The sequence below is a fragment of the Oryctolagus cuniculus genome, chromosome 11, assembly GCF_964237555.1.
Source record: "Oryctolagus cuniculus chromosome 11, mOryCun1.1, whole genome shotgun sequence".
NCBI lineage: Eukaryota > Metazoa > Chordata > Mammalia > Lagomorpha > Leporidae > Oryctolagus > Oryctolagus cuniculus.
The window spans coordinates 47536953-47563060 of record NC_091442.1 but is presented as its reverse complement, the minus strand read 5'-3'; the positions used below and the strand labels follow the sequence as shown (position 1 = coordinate 47563060).

The window sequence follows — 26108 nt, the reverse complement described above, 5'->3', positions numbered from 1 at the left end:
TGGAGCCATTGATGTGCAGTAGCAGCTGAGCAGCCCTGCCTCTGATGTGCTGCCACCAAGAACCTGTCTTGTCCTGTCTCTGCCTTAGCAGGCTTATCTGTGCTCCTGCGGCTGCACTGGGGCGAGCTGAGGCTGCATTGGGGTGAGCTGAGGCTGTTTTGGGGAGGGGTGTCAGTCGGAGGCCTGCCTTTCGGAGACACCCTGGAAGCCATGGAGAAAGTCATTCTATTGGGTCCAAAGGGGGTTTTATGGGCACTTGCAGAGTTGCCAGCAGGTGCAGGAAAGGTGGCTCCTTGGGTCTAGGAATAAGAACTCGGCAGCAGGTGCTTCTGAGGCTGTGGTGGGTGAGGTTTGCAGCCGTGGGATTTTCTGCAGAAGGCAGAGTCCCAGGAGAGAGAGTGGGATTGGCCTGGTTCCAGTTGGAGCCATGCACCTGCTGGAGAGCCTGCCAGACAGTTCTACTAAGACCATGTTTCCCAAAGGAATGGGGTGAGGGCTGTCCCCAGAGGAAGGGGGGATGGATTCTGGGAAGGCGGGAGAAATCAAGGCCCACGAGCTTAGGAACTGAGATGTGGCCATGAGCACAGACAGAACAGCATGAAGCAGGGTAGGGCTGGGCCTACGTCACCACGGGCCACAGCTGGGAGGAGGACTGGAGTAAGACATATGTGCACACACACATACGTGCACACTCAGATGTATATCATACAGTCATGTGCACACTCATATGCATGTGCACATCAATATGTGTACACTCATGTATATACACTCATGCACACACATGCTTACATAAGCACACACACGCACATATATACACAAATGCACACACACATGCACTCATGCACACAATGCTCACAATGACTCATGCACATATGCATTCAAGCACACACATGCTTACACATATATGCACACATGCACATGCTTACGTGTGCTCATGCTTACACATACATGCACTCATGCACACACGTACACACTCATGCACAGCACACATATATACATATGCACACATACACTCATGCATATGCTCACACGTGCACACTCGTGCTCAGTCCTGCATCCTGGCACACGTACACTTACACTTCTGAGCTGTGGCGTGTGGCTGCCTTGAATTCCAGTGGTTTGCTGTTTCCTGCTATGACCGATTCTGTTTTCCAGAAAGGAACTCTGAATAGTTCTGCTGAGGGACTGGCACTGTGGCGTAGTGGGTTAACACCCTGGCCTGAAGCTCCAGCATCCCATATGGGTGCTGGTTTGAGACTCGGCTGCTCCACTTCCAATCCAGCTCTCTGCTGTGGCCTGGGAAAGCAGAAGATGGTCCAAGTCCTTGGGCCCTGGCACTATGTGGGAGACCCAGAAGAAGCTCCTGGCTTTGGATTGGCGCAGCTCTGGCCACTGGGGCCATCTGGGGAGTGAGCCATCGGATGGAAGACCCCCCCCCCACCTCTCTTCTGTGTAACTCTGACTTTCAAATAAATAAATACATCTTTAAAAAAAACTAGTTCTGCTGAAGCTTGCCTTTCTACCCCCCCCCCCATCAGGAGGGGGTGTTGAGGCCCCTCCCCTTGGAGCAGGCAGGCCTAGTTGACTGCAAACAGAGTTCAGAGGCCCAGGTGCTGGCGTCCCAGCTAGGGTCGGGCCCTGAAAGGGGAGGCAGCCTGTGCTGCCCTGTTGCTCTGTGTGTCCCTGAAACAGCACCATGCTGTGAGTAGACCCCTGGACAGGCCTGGATGTACGTGGGTGGAATGGAGGCCCCCAGCCCTTCCCCCCAGCTGAGCCATGCCCGGGTCGGCCTGTGCCCAGTGCCCACGTGGAGTGAGTGAGCCACTGTGAAAATGGACCCTCCAGCCCCAGCTGGCAGACTGGAGGCTACCCTGCCGGACCCAGCCCAGGCTGCGGATTTGTGAGCAAAACAACGAAGTTGCTATTCCAAGAGAACGCCACATGAGGGAGCGCTCGCCTTTGCAGAGAGAGCTGCTCTGTTGGCATCACAGACAGGATCTCAGCAGGCAGCCTCTCTGGCCAAGAGCCCGGGTGCTCCAGCCCTAGACCAAGTGTCTGAAGACTGGCAACCTACGGACACGCGCGTTAGTACCACTGTTATGGGCTGGGTTTGGGTCTAAGCTAATTTTCCAAGTTCTTGCCTTTTACTTAGAGAAGATTTCCAAATACAGGCCCAAACACGGCATGCAGTAGGACAACCTTTACTTACAAATTCTTTCTCCCTTTCCGTAGAGTCCTGCACCTGTCTCATTCTCTTTTCATTTTTGTGAGACACAAATATTTAAGACATGGAACTAACTACCCAGGAGCTGGGACAGTGTGGGCTGCTGTGAATTTTTATCACACTTGGTGTATCAGAGTCCCCAGGGAGGCAGAGCCAATAGTATGTTGGACACACACACCCCTATATATGACAGAATACTTCAAAAAGAAATTCCAAAAATTTCTTGGAGGGCCCGGTGCTGTGGCACAGCAGGTTAAAGCCCCAGCCTGCAGCACTGGCATCCCATATGGGTGCCAGTTAGAGTCCAGGCTGTTCCACTTTTTTTTTTTTAACTTTTATTTAATGAATATAAATTTCCAAAGTACAGCTTATGGATTACAATGGCTTCCCCCCCATAACGTCCCTCCCACCCGCAACCCTCCCCTCTCCCACTCCCTCTCCCTTTCCATTCACATCAAGATTCATTTTCGATTCTCTTTATCTACAGAAGATCAGTTTAGCATACATTAAGTAAAGATTTCAACAGTTTGCTCCCACACAGAAACATAAAGTGAAAAATAATAGATGATTTTTTAAATGATGATGAAATCAGATCAGACCTATTGTCATGTTTAATCCCAGTGAGAGTCAAGTTGGGAATTGACAATTTCTTCTTCTTCTTCTTCTTTTTTTTTTTTTTTTTACAGAAGATCAGTTTAGTATACATTAAGTAAAGCTTTCAACAGTTTGCACACCCATAGAAACACAAAGTGAAATATACTGTTTGAGTACTCGTTATAGCATTAAGTCTTAATGTACAGCACGCTAAGGACAGAGATCCTACATGAGGAGTAAGTGCACAGTGACTCCTGTTGTTCACTTTACAAATTGACACTCTTGTTTATGGCCTCAGTAATCTCCCCATGCTCCAGTCATGAGTTTCCAAGGCTATGGAAGCCCCTTGAGTTCTCCAACTCTTATCTTGTTTAGACAAGGTCATAGTCAAAGTGGAGGTTCTCTCCTCCCTTCAGAGAAAGGTACCTCCTTCTTTGAAGACCTGTTCTTTCCACTGGGATCTCACTCACAGAGATCTTTCATTTAGGTTTTTTTTTTTTTTCAGGCTGTTCCACTTCTGATCCAGCTCCCTGCTAATGCACCTGGGGAAGAATTGGAAGATGGCCCAAGTGCTTGGACTCCTGTGCCCATGTGGGAGACCCAGAAGAAGCTCCTGGCTCCTAGCTTCAGCCTGGCCCAGCCCTAGTCATTGCAGCCATTTAGGGAGTGAACGAGCTGATGGAAGACCTCTCTCTGTCTCTCCCTCTCTCTGTAACTCTCCCTTTCAAATAATAAAAAAATAAATCTTAAGTTCTTTGGAAGCTAGAAGATAAATTTGTTTTGCTGTGAAGATTTTGAAATGAATGCATTTTTTTATAACTTGCATTTTTCATGGATTTTAGAAAAACCTTTCATATGTGTGGCTTTCAATATTTTTTTCCCCACCTAAACAAAGTAATAAGATTGCAAGTACCCTTGTAGATTTAGGAAGAGATGTATCACCTGTATTATGTATTATCCAAGGAGAGGTCTATCACTTGAACCAGTGCTCATACGGGATGCTGGCGTTGGTGTTGTAGGCGTGGCTTAACCCTCTGCGCCACAGCGCCAGCCCCACAAGGGAGGTTGGCATTTGAACCAGACGTCTTTGCAAAGCAGCTGTCCTCCCCCATGTGGTGTGCATCGTCCAATCATGGAGGACCTGCGCAGAGCAAAGAGGTGGGCAAGGCAGAAGTGCCCTTGGCATTCCAGGTTCTCACACCTTCACACTGCACTGGAATCCACTGGAATGTGCTGGAACCCACTGGCACCCACTGGCCCTGCAGCTCTTAGTCTCTGAGCCACACCTCTGCCTTGCGGATTGCTTGTTGTGCGGATCCTCAGCCACTGCAGTTGTGGGAGACAGCACTTTGTGACCGACGCTCTACAGAGGGAGCCACCTGGTGCTGTATAGGAAGGTGGGGCTCGAACCTCAGGGGTGTGGGGCAGGGGCAATGGCTGGGAGCTGCAGGATCATGTGGGGCCAGGGTGGGGCAGCCCTGAGGGGCTCATGGATTTAGGGGATTGGGGATATGCGTGGCATTCTTGGAGGGTGCTCAGACTTTAAGCCAATGGTTGGCCAGGCCTGGGGCTCCCTTGGGTTTCCTGCCTCCCCTAAGAAGAAGAGAAGACGGTTACTTTCTTCCAGGGCCAAGGGGACAACGGAGACAGAGGGGCAGAAGATGGGTAACCTCTCCTCCTTACAGCACAATCGCCACTGAATACAAGCCGGGAGTCTCTGTTCCTGCCACTTTCTTAGAGCTGTGCTTGTTGCTTGGGAATGAAATCCATAATTTGGAACTCAGATCAGAGGATACTTTGTTTTAAAGAACTGGGGTGAGAATAGTGGCAAACTTGTCATGATGTGCTGACCTGCAGCTGCTCCCACGTGGCAATTTTTTGTTTTTGTTTTTTGATGCTCCAAACCCAATGCCCTTGTTCAAGATTCTGAGTAAAAGGCTGCTATTATGGTCTTTTTTTTTTTAATTGCTTTATTTTCTTGTAGTTGAATTTTTTTAAAGATTTATTTATTCATTTGAAAGAGTTATACAGAGAGAGGAAGAGAGGCAGAGAGAGAGATGAGAGAGAGAGAGAGAGACAGATCCTTTATCTGCTGATTCACTCCCCAGATGACCACAATGGCCAGAGCTGGGTCGATCCGAAGCCAGGAGCCAGGAGCTTCTTCCATGTCTCCCACATGGGTGCAGAGGCCCAAAGACCTGGGCCATCTTGTACTGCTTTCCCAGGCCATAGCAGAAAGATGGATAAGAAGTGGAGCAGCTGGGACCCAAACCAGCGCCATATGTGATGCTGTGGCTCCACCGGCTATGCCAAAGTGCTGGCCCTATTATGGTCTTTTTTTTTTTTTTTTTAAAGATTTATTTTATTTATTTGAAAGACAGGCGCTTAAGGCCAGGGATTAAGGGCAGGGGCTTAAGGGCAGGGGCTTAAAGCCAGGGGCTTTGCCACAGCACTGGCCCCTATTATGGTCTTAAAAAGTGCCAACAGGGGCCAGCGCTGTGGTGTATTGGGCTAAACCTCTACCTGCAGCATCCCATATGGTTCTAGTCCCAGCTGCTCCTCTTCCTATCCAGCTCTCTGCTGTGGCCTGGGAAGGCAGTGGAGGATGGACCAAGTCCTTGGGCCCCTGCACCTGCATGGGAGACTCAGAAGCAGCTCCTGGCTTCGGATTGGCACAGCTCTGGCCAGTGTGGCCATTTGGGGAGTGGACCAGCGGATGGAAGACCTCTCTCTTTGTCTCTGTCCCTTCTGTCTGTAACTCTACCTCTCAAATGAAAAAATTAAAAAAAAAAAAAACAACTGATGACTATTATTTCTGTCTGTGTACAGCTGACTCTATCCTTTCCAGAAATTTCTGCATGGTCCCAGGGGTGGGTTTGGTGACTTTCTCCAGTGAGCTGAGGACACAGAGGTCGGGTGCTGTGGGAGGGACCGTGGCACTCCCCTCGTGGCAATGTGACTCGGAAGGGCTGCTGTGCTGGACTGTGCGTGCGCCCCAGGCCCCCTTTCCTACACAGCTGCAGGTTAGAGTCGGCCCAGGAGCCCTGCAGCACCCCCGAGGTGCCTGTGGCCTCCTCTGTGCACACAGCCTGTCCTCCTGCCCACCCACCCTGCTGGCCACCCTGATGTGACAGTGAGGCACGCGCTGCTCTGAATTCTCCACGTGTCCCTCTGCCCGTTGCTGGCTGGTCCTCTCCCTGGGGGTGTGGCCCAGAGAGGACTCTGGGCAGCAGGAGGTCCAGCAGGGAGCAGGGAGAGAGGCAGGGCTCTGGGCTGCTGGAGAGGAAGACCCCTGGCCATCAGATCACAGCCCTGGGAAAGAGCAGCATCTACACTGCGCCTTCTTTCCCTTTGGAGCCTGACCTGGCGGCATCACTACCTGCTGCCTTGGCACCTGCCTCCTCCTGCACAGGCAGGGATGGAGTACAATGTGGTGGGCACGGCTGGCAAATCGGTGTCCTGACCGCAGACTGGCAGCCACAGGAAAGCAGGCATGGGTGCACGGGTGTGAGGAGGAGGGGGAGACGCAGCCTCCCTCAGTTCGCCCCAGAGAGCCAAACCTGAGCCCAGACTGGGAGATGCTCGGGCAGGGAATGGAACCCCTACCGTCGTCAGTCTCCTCATCTGTAAAATGGGAATAATAACGATAACCAGTAGCTGCCTCCTGGTGGCAGAGCGCATTCAGGTAGAGAGAGAAATCAGTCCCAGACCTGGCCGAGCCCAGGTGAGGCCTCAGAGCTGGACCCCTCTCAGCTATCATATCAAGGCAAGATGGACGTAGAAACACCCCGAATGTTTCTGGACTATACGCGTCCAGCTCAAGGCACTTTTCACACAGTGAGACCTGCACCCACATGGAGGAGATTGTGACCAGCCCCATGATGGCCCCCTTAAGCCTCCACCCAGACACCCCCACAAGTGTGACCCCTATCTGGGTTCTAGCAGCAAAGATGGTGTTTTTGGTTGTTGAACCTGATATAAAATGACTCACCCTCAAGGCTGGTGTTGTGGCCTAGTGAGTAAAGCCGCTATCTGCAATGCAGGCATCCTGTATGGGCGCTGGTTCATATCCTGGCTGCTCCACTTCTGATCCAGCTCCCTGCTAATGCACCTGGGAAAAGCAGTGGAAAGTGACCCATGTGCCACCCACATGGGAGACCCGGAGGAAGCTCCTGGCTTCAGTCTGACCTAGAACTGGCCTTTGGGGCCACCTGGGGGAGTGAACCAGTGGATGGAAGATCTCTCTCTCTGCTCCCTGTCCCCCCAACTCTGTTTTTCAAAATAAAAACAGTGGCTAGTGCTGTGGCGTAGTAGGCTAAGCCTCCACCTGTGGTGCTGGCATCCCATATGGATGCTCCTTTTCTGATCCAGCTCCCTGCTAATGGCCTGGGAAAGCAGTGGAAGAGGGCCCAAGGGCCCCTGCACCTGCATGGGAGAAACAGTTCCTGGCTCCTGGCTTCGGATCGACCCAGCTCTGGCTGTTGTGACCATTTAGGGAGTGAACCAGTGGATGGAAACTCTCTCTGTCTTTCCCTCTCTAATTTTACCCCTCCGATAAATAAATAAAATCGTTAAGAAAAAAATACATACATAAATCCTCCCCCCCCAAAAAAAAAAGTACACCAGGGTGCACCCTGCGTCTGCTGCCTTTCCCTCAGCATCACGGTTTCACGCTGGGTCTGCGTGTGGTTGTAGACGCCTGCTCTCCCGGGGATGGGGCCTTGCACAGTGAGTAGGCCACCATCTATATTAATCTGTTCTACTTGTGATGGGCATTCGTGCTGCTGCAGACAGCCTGGTAACAGGGTGTGCCTGGCCCAGCAGTGCCCACATCATGGGATCTTGCAGGAAGTACAGATCCTGCCCCACACCAGCATGAGGAATGACTGTGGTCCTGGCCTAGCCCGGCCAGTATGGGAGCTGGGCAGGAGACCAGAGCCTCCCCAGATTCCAGATCTCACATGGACGAATGCCCCTGATCAGCCCAACGGTGCCAGCTGACATGTGGGATACCAGCACTGCCCACGTTGGGCGCGGCACAGCACTTTTGTAGGGTAGGCGCTAGGCCCACACCAGAGGTGGCTTCTGCCCTGCTGGTGGGAGACACGTGGGCTTAGGAGGCTGAGCAGGCTGGAGCGGGGAGAGGCGAGGCGATGACTGGGAGGTGCACTGGGTAGGGGGTAGAGAAGCGAGGAGTGGTGAGGAGCAGCTGTGGACAGTGCAGCCCGGATTAACACTTGACCTTGACCTCAACCCCCATTTAGGAAGAGAATTTGTTTCACCCCTGAAAGTTCTCAGGTCCCTTCCATCCCCGACCCTCAAGCAATGCTGATCTGCGGCAGGTTTTCCTTTTGGATAACTTCCCCTAAGTAGAAGGAATCGCACTAGGCAAGTGGTCCTTGGAATCTGGCTGCTTCTGCTCAACCTGATGACTCCGAGCTCTGGCCACGTGGCTGGGGACACTCACAGGGAGTCGTGTCCCACTGGGTGGCTGGCCCGCCCTCTCTGGACTGTGACACCTCAAGTTTCCGGAGCACGTTTGTCTGGTCTTTTCTGTGCAGTTGGCTTTTCATATGGGAGCAGAATTGCCATTCTGGGGGTGAAGGGTACATGGCACTTGTACATGGCACTTGATAAGCAACATCCAAGCTGCTTGTCCAAGTGGCAGCCTCATGTTCTGCCCTCCAAGCAGGTGTGAGAATTCTTCCATGTCTTCACTGGCACATGGTCAGAATGGCGAAAAGCCCAGAGCAGTCTAGCTGGCAAAGTGGCCTCGTGCTGCGTCTGTGATGAGAGAGTTGGCTGCAGCTGGAGGGCAGGACGTACAGCCCGGTCTGGGCTTGCCCTGGGTCTCTTAAACTCAGAATCTCCTAGTTGGCGTCCCAGCATGAGCACACGTTTTAAAGCCGTCCAGCTGTGGTTGCTGAGGAGGTCAAATATCACCTGGCTGAGAGGGAGGCACCTGGTGCATGGAGGCTCTGCTGGCTGACATTAGCAGGGAGCTGAGTTGGGAGCGGAGCAGCCAGGACTCACCCCAGTGCTTTCATGTGGGATGCCTGCATCACAGGTGCACCACAGTTCTTCAGGTCCCCACTAGTATCTGATTGGGCATAATTTCACCTTCATACATCCCTGGAGGAAGTCAGCTATTGGATTTTTAGACATTTGATTTTTAGACATTGGATTTTTAGGATTTGTCAGACAGTTGTATCCCTCCTGCCTTCTTCCAGTGCCTTGTAGATGTGTGATGCACCCCCTGGCATTGTAAAAAAAAAAATCGGAATGTCTGCAATTCGCAGAAGAGAGTATGCCCCTGTGGTGGAGTCTGTTGAAATCTGCTAAAGACCAGACTCTGTCCACGCCGGCTCTGCCCGTCCTCTGAATGCCTCCCTGGCCGGTCCTTCCAGGAGAACCAAGCAGTGATTGGCCCCTGGGCCCGTTCATGGTGCCCCCTTCTGCCCCCAGGGGAGCACGTGTGCAGTTGGCAAGGGTGCAGATAAATAAACCCAGCAGCCGCACAGGCGCCATGCCTGCAAGATCCAACTGCAGGAGAACGTGGGGAAGCTGCTGTTGGTTCTGTCCTCCCTCAGTCATTAGCTTAACTGTTGTTTATTTAGAGGAACAGAGCAGATTGAAACAAAAAGACTGGGATAGAATTAACGCACATCAAAACGATTTGCTAAACAAGGCTCCCAGTAAATGCTTCTTGGCTTCCGCTTGGGCTGAGGCTGCAGTCCTGTGCATACACAGCGGGAATGCAGCAGGGAAGTCACCCCAGCCCTGCCCCAAATGCCTTTTGTGGATGCAGCAGGGAGCAAAGGAGGACCTCGGCTTTCAGGTCCTCTGCACAGGTGCTCGGGGGCTCAGTTTCGAGCGGGGAATCTCCGAGCTGAGAGAACGGAGCGCTGTTTGCAGATGTTCTAAGGGATTTGCACATCTGGAGGTGAGCACACATGGCGTGCACCCCTGAGAGGACGTTTGTGCCATACTCAGAGGAGCGCCGTAGAGAGGGTGGGCCGTGAGCTTCCTGGCTATCAACTCCAGATGATGCCTCTTCCTCAAGCCAACGACTCCTGTGGCAGGGCCTTGGCAGTGGGAAGAGTCAAGACAGCCTTCATGATTTGTGGGGCAACATTCCAAAGTCCTCTCTTCTGGGTATTTTGAAATACACAATGCATTTTTTTTTTTAACTTCAGTCACCCTGCCATGCAGAGCACCGGACCTCAAGTCTCCTGTCTGTGTAGAACTTGGTGCCTGGTGGCCAATCTCTTGCTCCCCAGCCTCTGATAACTACTACTCATTTTTTTTTTTTTTGGACAGGTAGAGTTATAGAGAGAGAGAGAGAGAGAGAGAGAGAGAGAGAGAAAGGTCTTCCCTCCATTGGTTTACTTACCAAATGGCCACTATGGCTGGTGCTGCGCCGATCCGAAGCCAGGAGCCAGGGACTTCCTCCTGGTCCCCCATGTGGGTGCAGGGGCCCAAGCACTTGGGCCATCCTCCACTGCACTCCCGGGCCACCGCAGAGAGCTGGACTGGAAGAGGAGCAACCGGGACAGAATCCGGCGCCCATATGGGATGCCGGCACCACAGGCAGAGGATTAACCTAGTGTGTCACAGCGCCAGTCCCAACTACTACTCTTAAATCGCCAACTTTTTCAGATTCTACATGGAAGTGAGGCTATGTGGCATTTGTCTTTCTGTGTCTGGCTCGAGTCACTTCATTGTCTTCCAGGTTCATGCATGTGGTCACAAATGGCAGGATTCTATTCAGTATAGACAGCTGAATAGTATAGACCAAGTATAGACAGCACAGTCTTTTGTTCACTTGAGAGGGAGGGGGCAAGCAGAAGCAAGCCGTGGGCAAGCTGCATAAATACCATGTTTTGGCCACCCCACCTGGGTTTCCACCTGTGGGTTCCCAGACAGATGCCTGGGGCCAGCACCAGCCTCCTGGGGGTGTGACCTGTGCAGTCTCAGAGGGCACAGAAAGGCCCCATGGTCAGCTTAATGCTCTGTTGCAATCATCTTGAAGTTTTTCATGCCTTTTTTTTTTCTACAGCCAAAGTGAATTTATTCAAGGGAAAATAAATTCACAGAGCTGGTTAACTGCCAATGAGCACATGACAGACAGCTGGGCTAATTCTTCGTAATTTTTCATTTTGCCCTGGGCCCACTCTGCAGATGAAGCAACTGGCTTGGCCTAAGCCAGTGGTTTCTCAACCAGCAGAGAGAAAGGAGGAATCTGACTATGGGTTTTGTGGCCCTGAGAGAAAAGCACACGACATCTGGACTCAGCCCTATGGACTGGATCTTAGAAATCCAGACACCTGGGGGCTGGCGCAGGGTGTAGTGGGTAAAACTGCTGCCTGCGATGTCAGCATCCCATATGGGTGCTGGTTCGTGTCCCAGCTGCTCCACTTCTCATCCAGCTCTCTGCTATGGCCTAGAAAACCAGTAGAAGATGGCTCAAGTCCTTGGGCACCTGTACCCTCATGGGAGACCTGGAAGAAGCTCCTGGCTCCTAGCTTTGGATCGACACAGCTCCGGCTGTTGCAGCCAGTTGGGGAATGAACTAGCAGATGGAAGACCTCTCTCTCTGCCTCTCCTCTCTTTGTGTAACTCTGACCTTAAAATAAACAAATCAATCTTAAAAAAAAAAAAAAAAAGACCAGACATCAGCCGACAGGGCATGAGAACCATGTGTGTGGGTTCACCAGGTGAAGGCTGGGCAGCCCCAGGACCAAATGAGCAGGTGTGTGATGGAGGTGGAGAGAGGGCCCTCACCTCACACACAGCCACCAGCCCTGCTGCCCGCTGAACCCAGCCACCAAGCGAGCCCAGTGGAGACGGGGATGTTGCCCTGGAAACCCCGAGATTTGCAAGGAAGAGTCGAATGCTGTTATTTTCAGTCCCAACATGTTGGGCTTGCCAGGCAGCTGCAGAGGCCTGAGGCAGGCCCACTCGGGACTAGGAACATATCTATGGAGAATGAGAGGTGTGAGGGGCCCAGGTTTTTCACTTGGAAAGCAGCAAGAGTAAGTGAATAGATGACCGTCTAAATTTAGGCGAGATGACCTAAGCCGTGAAATTCACTCTCCTCTCCAAAACTCCATGGGAGAGTTTCTCCCTTGCTTTCTTTCTCCTCTCTTTTCTCTCCACTCCCTCCATCTCTTTCCATATGCTCTTTCTGCATCAAGTTTATTGTTATTACCTATACAGCCATGACCAAACTCCATCAGAATCCATTTTTAAATTTTTTTTGTGCCAAGGATTGAGGGATGACCTATTGTGCTGTGTAGGGTATGCTTTAGATACTTAGCGACTATAACGTCACACCGTATTCCAAAGCTGTCCCAATCAGGAAATCCGGTTTTAAGCATTGATGACATTTTCTGGGCATGATGCAGTTTTGTAAAAAAATTTTTAGGGGCCAGTGCTGTGGTTCACTTGGTTAATCCTCCGCCTGTGGTGCCCGCATCCCATATGGGTGCCGGTTCTAGTCCCGGCTGCTCCTCTTCCAGTCCAGTTCTCTGCTGTGGCCCAGGAGGGCAGTGGAGGATGGTCCAAGAGCTTGGGCCCCTGCACCCACATGGGAGACCAGGAGGAGGCACCTGGCTCCTAGCTTTGGATTGGCGCAGCGCCAGCCGTAGCGGCCATTTGGGGAGTGAACCAACAGAAGGAAGACCTTTCTCTTTGTCTCTCTCTCTCACTGTCTATAACTCTGTTAAATAAATAAAAAAATTTAAAAATATTTATTTATTTATTTGAAAGTCCGAGTTACACAGAGAGAAGGAGAGGCAGAGAGAGAGAGGTCTTCCATCTGCTGGTTCACTCCCCAGTTGGCCACAACGGCCGGAGCTTCGCCAATCTGAAGCCAGGAGCCAGGAGCTTCTTTTGGGTCTCCCACATGGATACAGGGGCCCAAGGACTTGGGACATCTTTTACTGCTTTCCCAGGCCATAGCAGAGATCTGGAGTAGGGCAGCTGGGACTTGAACCAGTACCCATATGGGATGCTGGCACTGCAGGCAGCGGCTTTACCTGTTATGCCACAGTGCCGGCCCCCATGACATGAAGTTTAAATGCTGGAATCTTTGCACATACTCACCACATGTGTTCTCCATTTCCTGGAAGACTATCCCTGTGACCATGCCATAGGCTGGAGTTCAGCAGGAAAGGCAAGGCAGAGCTGGGGAAGGAACCCAACCGACAACCTTTTGCTTTTCCACATACAGAGGGTTTTAAGCGGGTAAAGGAAGCCCTGGCTTTTGAGGACTACTGGGCTCCTGCACTTGGGGAAAATGATGGCAGCTGACCTTGGGTCCAGGCTGGGCTTCTCTCCCGCAGATGTTTGGTGAGGGCGGGGATGAAGGAAGAGCTTCCCATGTCTTTGGGAAGATGCGACATAGCAACAAATAAAAATGTATCTTTACTGAGTGCCCTCCAAAGAGATAGTGAGATGCAGTCTTGCCACCAAGTTCCTGTGAACAGTGAGTGTTCCCATCACCAGCTAGTCCCTGGAGCAGCTAGCAGGGGCTGGGATGCTTACTTGTGTAGTTACTGCACTCCTGGAATCCTGGGAAAGGCTCTTTGTTAGCCTATAGCAGGAGCCAAGCCTAGAGCAAAGAAGGTAGGGCAGTCCACTGAATCCCACCACTCGGCAGCCCTGACAGGCTCAACCTGCACCCAGATGAAGCCCTCCACCACCCACCCTGTCTGCAGCCCCGTTCTTCTCCTTGACCCTTGCAACCTCCTCATCCTGAACCTCCTGCACTCACTCACCTGGCCAAGCCCAGGACACCTCTGTCTCTGTTTTCTCCTGCCATCTGGGGATTGTTTGCTGATTTCTCTGACTCTTCCACTGCTATGTTTTGAATATGATAGGGCTCTCAAATCCATGCAGTTAAATCCCAGAGTCATAAACTGAGGATGCTAAGGTGGCAGAAATGTAATCCAAGTATGACACTGAGGAGGTGAGCTTAGCGGGAGGCCACTGGGCTATTGGGTTAGGTCGATAGCTCTTGCACAAGGGTTGATTTTAAAAACTAGATCGGGCCCAGCCACGCTCTCTGCTCCCTGACTGGCCACGTGATTCTCTCTCTGCACCTGCTCTGACACTGCCATCCTCCAGCCTCACCAGATGGACAAACCAAAGGGGTCTACTTGATAATGGACTGTGAGTTCCCAAAATCGTGAGACGAAATCAGCCTCCTTCCCTCGTAATAGCTTCTCTTAGGTATTTTGTTAGGGTGACAGGAAGCTGGCTAATTCCTCTACGTGCCAGAAAATTCTCCGAGAGTAGCTGTCTTGATGGTTCCTGTCCTTGGGCTCTGAGCTTAGTGCTTGATCCCAGATGGGCATCCACTCTGTGCTTTTGGAATAAACAAAACAGGGAATATTTGTTGGAGATAGTCCATGTTTATCATGACTTCTGTTTTGAAAGATTGAAGATGGTGGAGTGGTGGTGGTGCTGTGGCGTAGCAGGTAAAGCAGTCGCCTGCAGTGCCGGCATCCTGTATGGGCGCTGGTTCAAGTCCAGGCTGGTCCACTTCCAACCTATCTCTTTGCTATGCCCCGGGAAAGCAGTGGAAGATGGCCCAAGTCCTTGGGCCCCTGCACCTGCGTGTGAAGCTTCTGGCTCCTGGCTTCGGATTGGCCCCACTCCAGCCATTACAGCTACCTGGGGAGTGAACCAGTGGATGGAAGACCTTTCTCTCTGCCTCTAACTCTGCCTTTCAAATAAATAAATAAATAAATAAATAAATCTTTTTTTAAAAAGATTGAATATGGATAAGCCTGTATCCTCCCCCCCCCCCCCCCCCCCCGCCGCCAGGATCATTTTGGGAACGTGACAGTGCTCCAGGCAGAATTTTATGAGTTGTCTTTCTGACTTGTTTTCTAATTCCAGAGACAAATATCAAAGAAAACACTTCACTTCCCCAAGCTCCATCAGCCAAAGCAATGAAGCTGTACATCATTAGCTCAGAGTGCTGAGGTGACAAAGGCCACTGGCAGCTTGCAGTGAGTTCTAGGACACCGAGGGCAGGCATAGCAACCAGCTGACCTGTTGCATCCTCTCTTTGTTGGAATATTTAAGACAGAGTGCACGAGTCCAAGCGATGCCCCCTTCCCAGAGTCTTGGGAACAAGGGTTGCTGTCTTCCTGTTATTAACAAGTGTCCAAATATTTGGCCTCTCAGTGTCCCTGAGAGGTCACACAGTATTGGATGACAGCTCTTTGCATCCTTTCTCATCTTCCAGCTTAAGGCTTACAGACGCCAACCCTGCAGTGTCCTGGTGCTGCCCCATGGTGCCTACTCAAGTACCCAACTCATTCACCCATCTATCTATCCAGCAGATACTGAATGAGCATTGACTTAGTGCCACGAGTATACTGCTGCATTTAAGATGCCGCATCAAATAGGGATCATGGCTCTGTCCTTGGTCTGATGTGGCAGGGACTACCCCCTCCCCAAACTAAAGAAAACAAGTAGTTATACTGTGAAGGGGAACTGGCTGGGGACAGATATGGTAGGGGCTTTCCAGCAGGGGCCTTTGGGGAACAAGGAGGCAAAGTGGACTTTCTGAGAAAAGCTACTTTGCAACCTAAGCACTTTTGATATATACATATGCAGTCTTGTAATAATTACATAAGCTGTGTTATAGCTATAAAATAGCCAATCAAAATATGTCTAACCAAATAGGTAAAGGGAAAGTTGCAGGTGTTTGTGCCAAGGTATATAAAATGTTGCCCTGTTTTGTTCAGGGCCCAGACTCTGGATACCAATCCTCTGGGACTGTCAGCATAAAATAAGGTAAAATCTTTTGGGCCAGCACTGTGGTGTAGCAGGTAAAATCACTGCCTGTTGTGCCACCATCCATATGGACGCTGTTTCAAGTCCCTGCTGCTCCACTTCCCATCCAGCTCCCTGCTAATGTGCCTGGGAAAGCAGAAGATGGCCCAAGCATTTGGGCCCCTGCACCCACATGGGAGACCTGGAAGAAGCTCCTGGCTCCTGGCTTTGGACTGGCCCATCTCCAGCCTTTGTAACCATGTAGGGAGCGAATCAGCAGATGGAAGACCTCTCTTTCTTTCTTTGTCTCCCCCCTCACTCTGTCACTCTGCCTCTGAAATAAATAGTTGAAAACTAACTATTCATGGATTTCACTTTTTTTGTACCAAAACAAAGCTAACTTTAATTATATTTTCCCACAAACTCTCTAAAGTCCTCCCATATATACTTACATACAGTTGGCACTACCTAGTTGCACGTTCTGCAGCTGTGGATTCAATCAAACCCTTGATCCCTCTAAATATTCAAAAAATTTCCAAAACTTGCAGCCATTCTGAACATGGACCGACTGTTTTTCTGTACCATGATTCCCTCAACAATTTGGTGTAGCAGCTGTTTACACAGTATTTTAAAAATATTAGGCATTATAATGAATCCAAAGGTGATTTACAGGACACAGGGACATGTGTCTAGGTTATATGCAATCATTTTATCTAAGTGACTTGAGCATCCACAGAGCTGGCACTGGTGGGGGTCCCGGAACCACACTCCCAGACTCTGTATATGCTTGTGTGTGTACATGCATGAGGGGGGGGTCTCCTAAAACATCATCAAAATATGCATTATGAACAATCTGCATGGATGCCAAAATTTTTGTGACAAAATAAACTTATATCTGAATCCATTTCCATAAAGTTTTTGAAGCCCCTCTCAAATACTGATACATCCTGTTTGTAATTATGTGTTTCTGTCTGTGTGTGGAGAAAGAGACAGACAAAAAAGCCCAGGAAATACTATAACAGGTGCGTGTGTGCCCATCCAAGTGAGTGGTATTAAAAGTGGTGCCTCCTTTCTCCTCTATTCTATTATTTTAAGGTGGTGATGACAGAGCCTCAGCTGAGTCAGGGCCTTCTGAACACCAAGGGAATGGTGTTCTTGCTTTCTTCTTCTCGTTCCTGAAACAGGAATTACAAGCACCTTCACACGGGCTCCTGTCCAGGGGGGTCTAAAGTTCTCCCATCAGATTATTTCCAGAACTATCTCCTTGATGGTGGCATCCCAGGCCCAGCCAGGAAGGTGGCTGGGGGAAGTGCCTGCAACTGAGGCTGCTGTGTGCATCTCGTGGCTGCAGGTTCTGCCTAACACGGGCGGCTGCAACTCAGTAGGCTGTGTACTTAACTACAACCTCAGCATCACATGGAATTCAGGTATACTTTATATACTTCATGACAGCTAAAGGAGTGGCGGTGGGTACCCGAGAGGGCTGTTGCTATGGATACCTGTCTGCAAGTGACAGGCGTCAGGAGCAGTCATCAGGCCTATGCTTTGGACTTAGAGAAATAGAGTTGACACAGCGTGCACCACCATGAAAACACCACACAACAGGTCCTGCCCCTTCCGCACCCTGCAGCGTGTCCCCAGCACGGTTGGCACAGGCAGCGTCTTTTCACAAAAGTCCAGTCAGACGATCTCTCTGCAAAGCTCTCGTGGCACGCCCACCTGCTCACAGAGCACCTGACTGTAGTGCTGTAGTTTCTGGGGCCTGGGATGTGTTGTCTGCGGAGGTGCTGCTGCTGGCCTGCCTCGTGCCCTTCCCATATCTCTGGTATTCTTGCTTTCAATTTGAGAGAGAGAGAGAGAGTGAGAGCGCGAGGGAATGAAGGGAGAGGGAGAGCTTCATCCATTGATTCACTCCCAAATTGCCCCAATGGTCAAGACCAGGAGCTTGGAACCCAACGCAGGTCTTCCAGGCCAATGGCAGGGGAACCAACACTTGAACCATCTGTACGGACTCCTAGGGTGTGCATTAGCAGGAGGCCAGGGTCAGGAGCTGAATCCAGGTGCTCTGATGTGGGACACAAGCGGGTTTTTTGTTCGTTTGCTTTTTTAAAGATTTATTTGTTTGAAAGGCAGAGTTACACAGAGAGAGGTCTTCCATCCACTGGTTTACTCCCCAAATGGCCGCAATGGCCGGAGCTGTGCCAATAGGAAGCCAGGAGCCAGGAGCTTCTTCCAGGTCTCCCACGCAGGTGCAGGGGCCCAAGAAGTTGGGCCATCGTCTACTGCTTTCCTGGGCCACAGCAGAGAGCTGGATCAGAAGTGGAGCAGCTGAGACTCGAATCAGTGCCCACATGGGATGCCAGCATTGCAGGCAGTGGCTTTCCCCGCTACACCACAGCGCCGGCCCTGACACAGGTGTTTTAACCACTAGGCTAAACGCCCACTGCTTGGAGTCCTCCTGTACCGCACTTAAACACATCCCATTTCTCAGGGGCTCGCCAAGTGGGCCTCATGGCAGACTAACACTATTTCTCCCTGCAGCGTGTGCCTCCGGGAGCTGCTTGCTAACGAAGGAAGAAATTCCCCGCCCGGCGCCCCCGTCCCAGCCCGGCCTCTGGCTGCTGTCACCGCGGTGACATCTGGCTCCCTCCCTGATCCCTGCACAGAGCGGGGTCCAGCCCTTCCTCCGCGGATTCAGGAAGTCAGCCCGCCCCGCCCCGCCCCCAGTCCCGGTGCAGCTGGGGCTTAAGGTCTGGGTGTGGCCCGCCTGCCCTGGCTGAGCTCTCACATCCCCAGAGGCCCGGCGCCCTTCCCGTCGGTGCCACCACTCCCAGCACCCGCCACCCTCGAACGCTGAGACTTTATGTAGGGACCAGCGCCGTGGGCTCCAGGCCACACGGTGCGGGGACAGTCAGGCCAAGGTGGGGGTGTGTGAACCGTGCCAGGCACACCCAGGTGTGTCTCGGCGGACACAGGTGCAGGGCTGTCAGCCTCAGAGGCGGGGCCCGGGAGAGGAGGCGCCTGGTTTTTATCCTGGGCATGGGTCTCCTGGCTCCGCGGCCCATGCCCTGGGGAGGGAGCGCTCTGCATGCCTCTCTGCGCCTGGGGCTGAGCCTGCTTCCTGCGCGTGCCTGGGTTTCTGACAAAACGCCTCCAGTGGTGCGGCGGGGGCTTGGAGGGGACAGGCCCTGCGATGCCTTGCACTGAAGGGGACAATCCCCGAGGTCTCACCAGGGACCCAGCTTGGCTCTGGTCTGTCCAGGGACAGCGGACCGGCCCCAACCCCTCGGAATCTGCCCACCTGCGTCTCCCTCCGGGTGGCGTCCAAGCGGGAGTCGGCAGGGGTGCGGGAGCAAACGTTGTGGGCATGCCGGCAGTGTGCGAGGAGATGAGTACCACACGTACAGGCTGCGCGACGGAAGCTGGGGGCCGAAGTGCAGCACACACCGCATACCCGCTGCCTGCCAGGAGCAAACGTACAGCACGTACCCACCACATGCATGCTGGGAGCTTACGTACAGCACGCACTCACCACGTGCATGCTGGGAGCTGACGTACAGGAAGTACCCACCATGTGCATGTTGGGAGCTGACATACAGCAGGCTCCCATCACGTGCATGCTGGGAGCTGACGTAAATACCTGCAGCGTGCGGTGAGCTGACGTACATCGAGTACCCACCACGTCTGCATCGGGGTTTCCCATAGGACACATGCCGGCAGCACGCTGGGAGCTGACCTCTAACAGGGGCCAAAGCCATTGGCTCACGGCGGAAACCAGAGCCCCTCGGGGAGAGCCCTCCATTTGCGGGAGGGGGAGGAGGTGCCAAGCAGGTGCTGGAGGACCGCCGTGGTCTCCACGCGCCGCTGGGGGGACCCCCAACTTCTCAGGGGCCTTTGAAACTGCTCCGAGCACCCTTGGGCACCAGGAAGGACCACATTAAAGCAACCCTGAACTCTGTCCGTGCCCGTACGTGGCTAACGCCAAGAGGACCCGGCCCAGCAGGTGTAGGGGGACAGGGCCCCTGGCGGGAAAGCAAGGCAGCGCTGTCCCTAGCAGTTTGTTAAGATGTTGAGCCTGTGGCTAAGCTGCTTAACGTCCACCGTGGGTCCCCGAGTACTCAGAGTGAGGCCTGACCTGGAAACGGCCCAGCTGCCCGTCAGTGGGGGGATGGACAAAGGGTGGGTGGTACACCAGTCCCCTCCTGCCCCGGGGTTTCATTTCTTCAGTTTCAGCCACCTGCAGTTAACCACCAGAGTGTATAGAGAATTCCAGAAAGAAGCACTTGCTAAGTTTTAAGTTGCGTGCTGATCTGGGGAGTGAGAGAGATAGAGGCTCGTGCTGTCTGCTCGGTCCGGCGTATCCCTGGGGTACTCGCCACTCATCTGTCGGTCACTTCGTGGCCTTCCCGGTGGCTGTCAGATCAAGGGTCACTGGGCACGTGTTCAAGGGACCCTCTTCTATTTAATAACAGCCACAAGCTGCAAGGGTTGTGCTGACAAGGAGGCACTAGGACATAAAAGGGGGAAGATGCATTAAGACTGTGTATCTATCTAATAGGCAGAGTTACAGACAGAGAGGGAGAGACAGAGAGAGAGAGAGGTCTTCTATCGGCTAGTTCACTCCCCAGATGGCTGCAATGGCGAGCTGCGTCAATCTGAAGCCAGGAGCCAGGAGCTTCTTCTGGGTCTCCCACGTGGGTGCAGGGGCCCAAGGACTTGGGCCATCTTCTACTGCTTTCCCAGGCCATAGCAGAGAGCTGGATCAGAAGTGGGGCAGCTGGGACTTGAACCAGTGCTCATATGGGATCCTGGCACCACAGGCAGAGGCTTAGCCCACAGTGCAGGCCCCTAAGGCTGTCTCTATGTGGCAATGCTGCAGGGCCTAGAGGAGAAATCACAGGACACATGGGGTTCAGTACCAATGATTTCATCATCCACTGGGGGTCTTAGACTGTGTCCCTGTGGATAAGGGGGAGGGGGACTGCTATTCAACAATCAGCTGGGGCTAACGTCTGGATGTGGCTCACCTGCCTGGATGGTGGGTAGCAGGTGCACCTCAGGATTTTCTGTGATGACGATCTCGGGACACTTCACACCCTGTGTCCTCCCCCTCCAAGGGTGCCTCTTCCCCTGGCCTGCTTCCTTTTCCTTTTCTTTCTAGCCAATCCCTTCTTGCTTCCTGGCTCCTGGCAGCCCCATGTGTTTCCCGCCCCTATGGATTTCCTCTCCCAGAATTCCATGTATGGGAACTCAGCGTGCAGCCGTGTTCACCTCACATCTTTCAAATGCACAGAGCATTTGAGATTTATTGCTGTTGCACAAGCAGATAAAGTTCATTGGTTTCACTGGTGCATAATCCCCAGTGGGATACTGAAGTGTGGGGTAGCACAGCTCGCTTCTGTGTTCACCGACAGACATTGGATTTTTTCCAGTTTCTGGCAGACATGGATAAAACCGGGATAAAGCTTCACTACAGGTTTGCAGTGGACGTATGTTTTCATTTCTCAAGGACAAAGATCAGACACCTGTGCCGCAGGTGTGGTTGACTTGATACGAAACTGCCAAGCTGTTTTCCGAAGGAGCTGTATCATTTTGCATTTTCAACGTTGATGTGTGAGAATTCCAGTTGCATGTAGCAGTGCTTTAATCTTTGAGCCATTGGAATAGGCATGTAGAGATACGTGGTTTTAACTTCCATTTCCCTAACAACTAGTGACATCGAGCATCTATGTTTACTTCTTTGGGAAGTGCCCATTCAGACCTTCGGCCGATTTCAAATAGGATTGTGCATTACTCTTGAGTCCCAGAACGGGTTCCTTAGCCTGGCCAGCTGTCCTCCATCAGATATGTGTTTGGCAAATGTTTTCTCCCCATTGTGGTTTGTCTTTGAAATTTTTAACTGTGTCTTTATAAAAGCTTTATTTATTTTTATTTGAAAGGCAGAGTGAGAGAAAGAGATGAGCGAGAGAGAGCGAGAGTGAGAGTGAGAGCGCACGTGCTAGAGAGCTTTTACCTGCTGCTTCTTTCCCCAAATGCCCACAACAGCTGGGGTTGGCCAGGCAGAAGGCAGGAGCTGGGAACTCCACCTGGGTCTCCCTGTGCCAGGGACTCAGGTGCTTCAGCTGTTGTCTGCTGCCCTTCCCCCACCATGCACATCAACAGGAAGCCAGATCAGAAGCAGAGTGGGGGCTGCAGTGCACGCGCTCTGTTGTGCTGTGTAGTGTCCCAAGCAGCACCTCAACCACTGCAGCAAATGCCCATCCCCTATCAGCATCCTCTAAAGAGCAGGCCTTTTACATTATGGCACCTTTAAAAAAAATGATAATTGCTTTTTGTGTTCTGAGAAATCCTCAATTTTCTCCTGTTTTCTTCTAGTGTGTAATACTTTTCATTCTAGCATGTGTGTGCATGTGGCGACAGCCCCACTTCTTCTTAGGCCGTCAGTGCATGGTCACCTGAGTATTTACAAGGATGTCAGCTCATGATCTCCCCGTTAAACCTTCAGCCATCAATATTTGTCCACAGCAGGCGAAGACATTCGCTAAGCAGCCAGGATGACTCCACAGGGTCTGCTCCCCTTGTATATGTCTGTTTCTCTTAGAATCCCATTTATCTTCCCTTTGAAAAAGTTTTCCTCCGAGGTTCTCTGTTGCTAGATTAGCAGACAGTTCATTAACTCCCAGCCAAAGTCAAACAGAATTGAAAACGCAAATGGCGGCTGAGATGAAAGCCAGCGTGCGGGGCTGGGAGGCGCCTTCCCCCTGGAACCAACACTGCGGTGGCCTGGTGGGCTTGGCTCCTGCTCCAAGTGCATGGGGCGGGGTGCATTTTATCTCCCCTGACCCTGGTCTTCCACAGATCATTCCTGCCCCAGCCATTTTTGTTTGATGCTGGCTGAAGGAGTTATTTCTACCTGGGTAGATTTTTTTTTCCCACTCTGTTTTGCACTGTCCTGGGAAAGACAAGTTACCCCAGGCTCATGGTCCAGATAAAGGCATTCAACAAAGATGGATTCGACCTCCTCATCCCGGGGGGTATTAGCATAGCATAGCACAGGCTGCCCACTGCTGTAACGATGGTGGTGCTGGGATGCTGGTTTCATTGCAGCTGGGGGCTTTCCTTGACCTTGGGAGGTCAAGGGGTGGCGCCTTTGTCCACTATTCCCAGCCCTCAGTGGTTACCTGTGTCTCAGTCCACTTTCTGCTCCCATCACAGGATTCCTGAGACTGGACAATCTGTAACGAATAGAAGTCTATTTTGGTCCTTGGTGTTCGGGTCTGCTTCAGCTCATGATGGAAGAGGCAAAATGCAGGAGGCAGATTTGGTTCCCAAGCACCTGCTCTTATAGTCACCGCTCCAGGCTGGGAGATTGAAAACTCACTCACTCCTGCCAGGAGGTCTTGAATCCATTCATTAGGGCAGAGCCCACCGTGCACAAACACCTCCCATGAGGCTGCGCCTGCCCACACTGCCACAAGGGGCTGACTCGTGAATTCATGGGGACACACGCAAATCCCAGCACCTGCCCAAAAGTCTTACTTAAGTCCATCTCTGTGCGTGCAGTGGAAGGGGGACCTGCTGGCAACCACACTTCCAGGAAATCGCCACATTGCTGGGGCTTTGCTTAAAGACACATAGGGGCAGTTGGTCTGCACCCAACTTAGCATTCTTTCCTGAATGTATACTTATTGATTGTCTACATGAAAGGCAGAGTAAATATTTACTTAATATACGCTAAATTGATCTTCTGTATATAAAGATAATTGAAAATTAATCTTGATGTGAAGGGAAGGGGAGAGGGAGTGGGAGAGGGGAGCGTTGTGGGTGGGAGGGAAGTTACAGGGGGGAGGAAGCTATTGTAATCCATAAGCTGTACTTTGGAAATTTATGCTCATTAAATAAAAAAAAAAAAAGGCAGAGTGATGGGAGTGAAGGGGAAACAGAGAGAGATCTTCTATCCACTGATTCATTTTACCAAATACTGGGAAAATAGTTGGGGCTTGGCTGGTTGCAAAACTTGAGTCAATCCAGGTCTCCCATGTGGGTGGCAGGGATTCGGTCATTTGAGCCATCACCACTGCCGCTCAGGGTCTCCACTAGCAGGAAGCTGGATTCGGGAGCTGGAGCTGATCCTCCATTGTGGGACATGAGCATCTTAAGTACTAGGTTAGATGTCAGCCCTGTGACTCAGGTTTAAGAGAATCACCCAGGCTGCTGGGAAGGGAGTGGACTCGCAGGCAAGGGATCAGACAGGAGTTACAGTGTGGACCTAGGTGGGTGAGGATGAGGAAGAGGCAAGGATCACAGTGGATGTGGTGGGAATTGCTTGAAGCTGTCAGATGTGGGACATCAGAGAAAGAGATTCCAGATGGCTCCAAGCTTTGGTGATGATGGAGTTGCCAGGGACTGTAGGTGAACCATGACTAACGACCGGCTAGACACGTAGGGAGAGCAGGCTGGTGGGATGGGGAGGAGCCAGGAGTCCCTTTCGCTGTGGTGAGCTAGTACTGCTCACTGACACCCAGGTGAGGTCTGCGAGCTGCAGGTGCACACGCAGGTGCAGAGTCCAGGGGAGACAAAACGGGGAGTCTGAATAGTCGGCATGGGGGTGGTCCCTGAGGCCAGGAGGCTGGAGGACCTCTCTGGAAGCGGGCAGTGGATGGCAGAAAGGCCCATGGACTGAGCCTGGGGCTCCTGGGTGAGAGGGAGCAGTGGCAGGGCAGGGGTGAGGCTGGCGGGCACTACGGAGGTTAGAGCCTGAGTCAGCGCACACTATGTGTTCTGGCCCTGATTTGCGACTGCCCTATGTGGTCCTCTTGAAGAGGGGGTTTGCTAGGGGATGGTGAACGTTCCAGCCAGGACACAGAACAGTGTCCCTGACCCTGGTTTCCCACAGCGACCATGTCCTGGGGCAAGGAGTGGCATTTTCATGGCACAGGGGCTGCTTCTCACAGTGTTTGGGTTCCTCCGCTGCAAAATTCAGGTGGTTGCTTTGAGGTTCAGGAAACGACCCCTGCTTTGCACTGAGCTCAGCACAGAGGCCCCCAGCTGTAGCTCTCGTCCTGGCACTGAAGCAGATGTGAACTAAGGAGGGAGGAACGCTGGTGCCTCCTTGGGGCATGAGGTGCCCTGCACTGTCCTCAGTGGAGGTCAGGTGCAGGACAGGAGGAGGAGGAGGAAGAGCCAGAGGCTGGCAAGCCGAGCAGGAGGGAGCTTGAAGGATTGTTCTCAATTGCAGCATCAGGCGTCCGAGACGGCTTTGGTGCACCGCCCCAGGCGGCCTCTCTCCTGGGACACTCGTCCACTGCTCCCCACCCACACAGCCTGGACGCTGGCCAAACGACAGTCCAGCTTTATTGGTTGATGACAGCGAACTGGGAACACGGTGCGTGAAGGAGAAATGTGCTGCAGAAGCAATCAAAGCTCTCATCGAGCATTTCCCAGCCACAATTCAGAACACAGCAGGTGGAGAGTTGGGTCAGACCCGGAGGGTGTTTGTAGTGAGGGCTGGGCTGTGGGATGGGTTAGCGACAGATGTTTTCCTCCGCTAGACAATGGCCCCTCAGCAGCGCTCAGTGAGCTGCTCTGACTCTTGCCAAAGACTTTCTGGAACTGGGAGACCTCTGGTTCACTCAAGGTCATGTGTCACTGGCCCTCCCTTCCCAGCCCAAATCCTATCCTCTTTAGACCGGGCCAGAGACACAGAGCAGGTCCTCCTCCCTTCTTGCTGTCTGTCCTCAAAGGGAACCAGGGGGGTCAGCAGCAGCCTACATGTCCTTAGCCCGTGAAGCCAGAGATGAAGAACCTTCTGGAAGGTGAGGCTCCCCTGTCTTCTGGCACAAGCTCCATGGCAGCTACTCCCAGGGGCCCTTGACTGAGCAGATGCCTGGGAGAATCTCCCAGATGTTTTCCTCTGTGTCTACACAGCTTGTTCTAGATTTTTCACTGAAGCCCTAATGGACTCCCAACAGAGACAGGCTCCTTTCTTGTCAACCCAGGATGGACCCACAGCCTGCAAGGATGAGAGTTCGATGGAGTAAAAGAGTGCACGTCCATTCCAATGCCACTCCCCTCCTGACCCTTGGCCTGGGGTCAGGGCCCAGCCACTGAATGTCAGTTTTCCTTTTTGTGACCAAGATGTGGAAAACAAAATAAAAGCCTCCCGTGGTTAGAACTGGAGCCCACCCAAGATCCTATTCTTGCAAATGACAGTCTGGTAACCAGTGCATTTGGTAACCGAGTGATTGAGGACATATACCTCTGAGTGACAAGAGACGATTTTCTGTTTGACTAGGATTGAATTGGTCACTGCCTGCCAGGTTGTGAGTGGGTGAGGGTATACCACATGCCACAGGAGCGCACCCCTGGCTCACCCGCACGGGGTCCCTTAGGTGGTGGGGACTGAAGTAATTGAGCCATCCTCTGCCGCCTTCCCAGGCACCTTAGCAGGGAGCTGGATCAGAAGCAGGGCAGCCAGGCAGACAGGTGCCCTGTCTTT

The 26108-nt window shown here is 52.2% G+C and overlaps 1 long non-coding RNA gene across 1 annotated transcript; it reads left to right on the top strand.

Annotated features, from left to right (window-relative positions):
* Positions 1 to 25301: 25301 nt before the first annotated feature.
* Positions 25302 to 25789, top strand: LOC127490980 (uncharacterized). The gene is made up of 2 exons (XR_007919391.2): positions 25302 to 25425; positions 25538 to 25789. It is a non-coding gene; the product is annotated as an uncharacterized lncRNA (long non-coding RNA).
* The last annotated feature ends 319 nt before the right edge of the window (positions 25790 to 26108 follow it).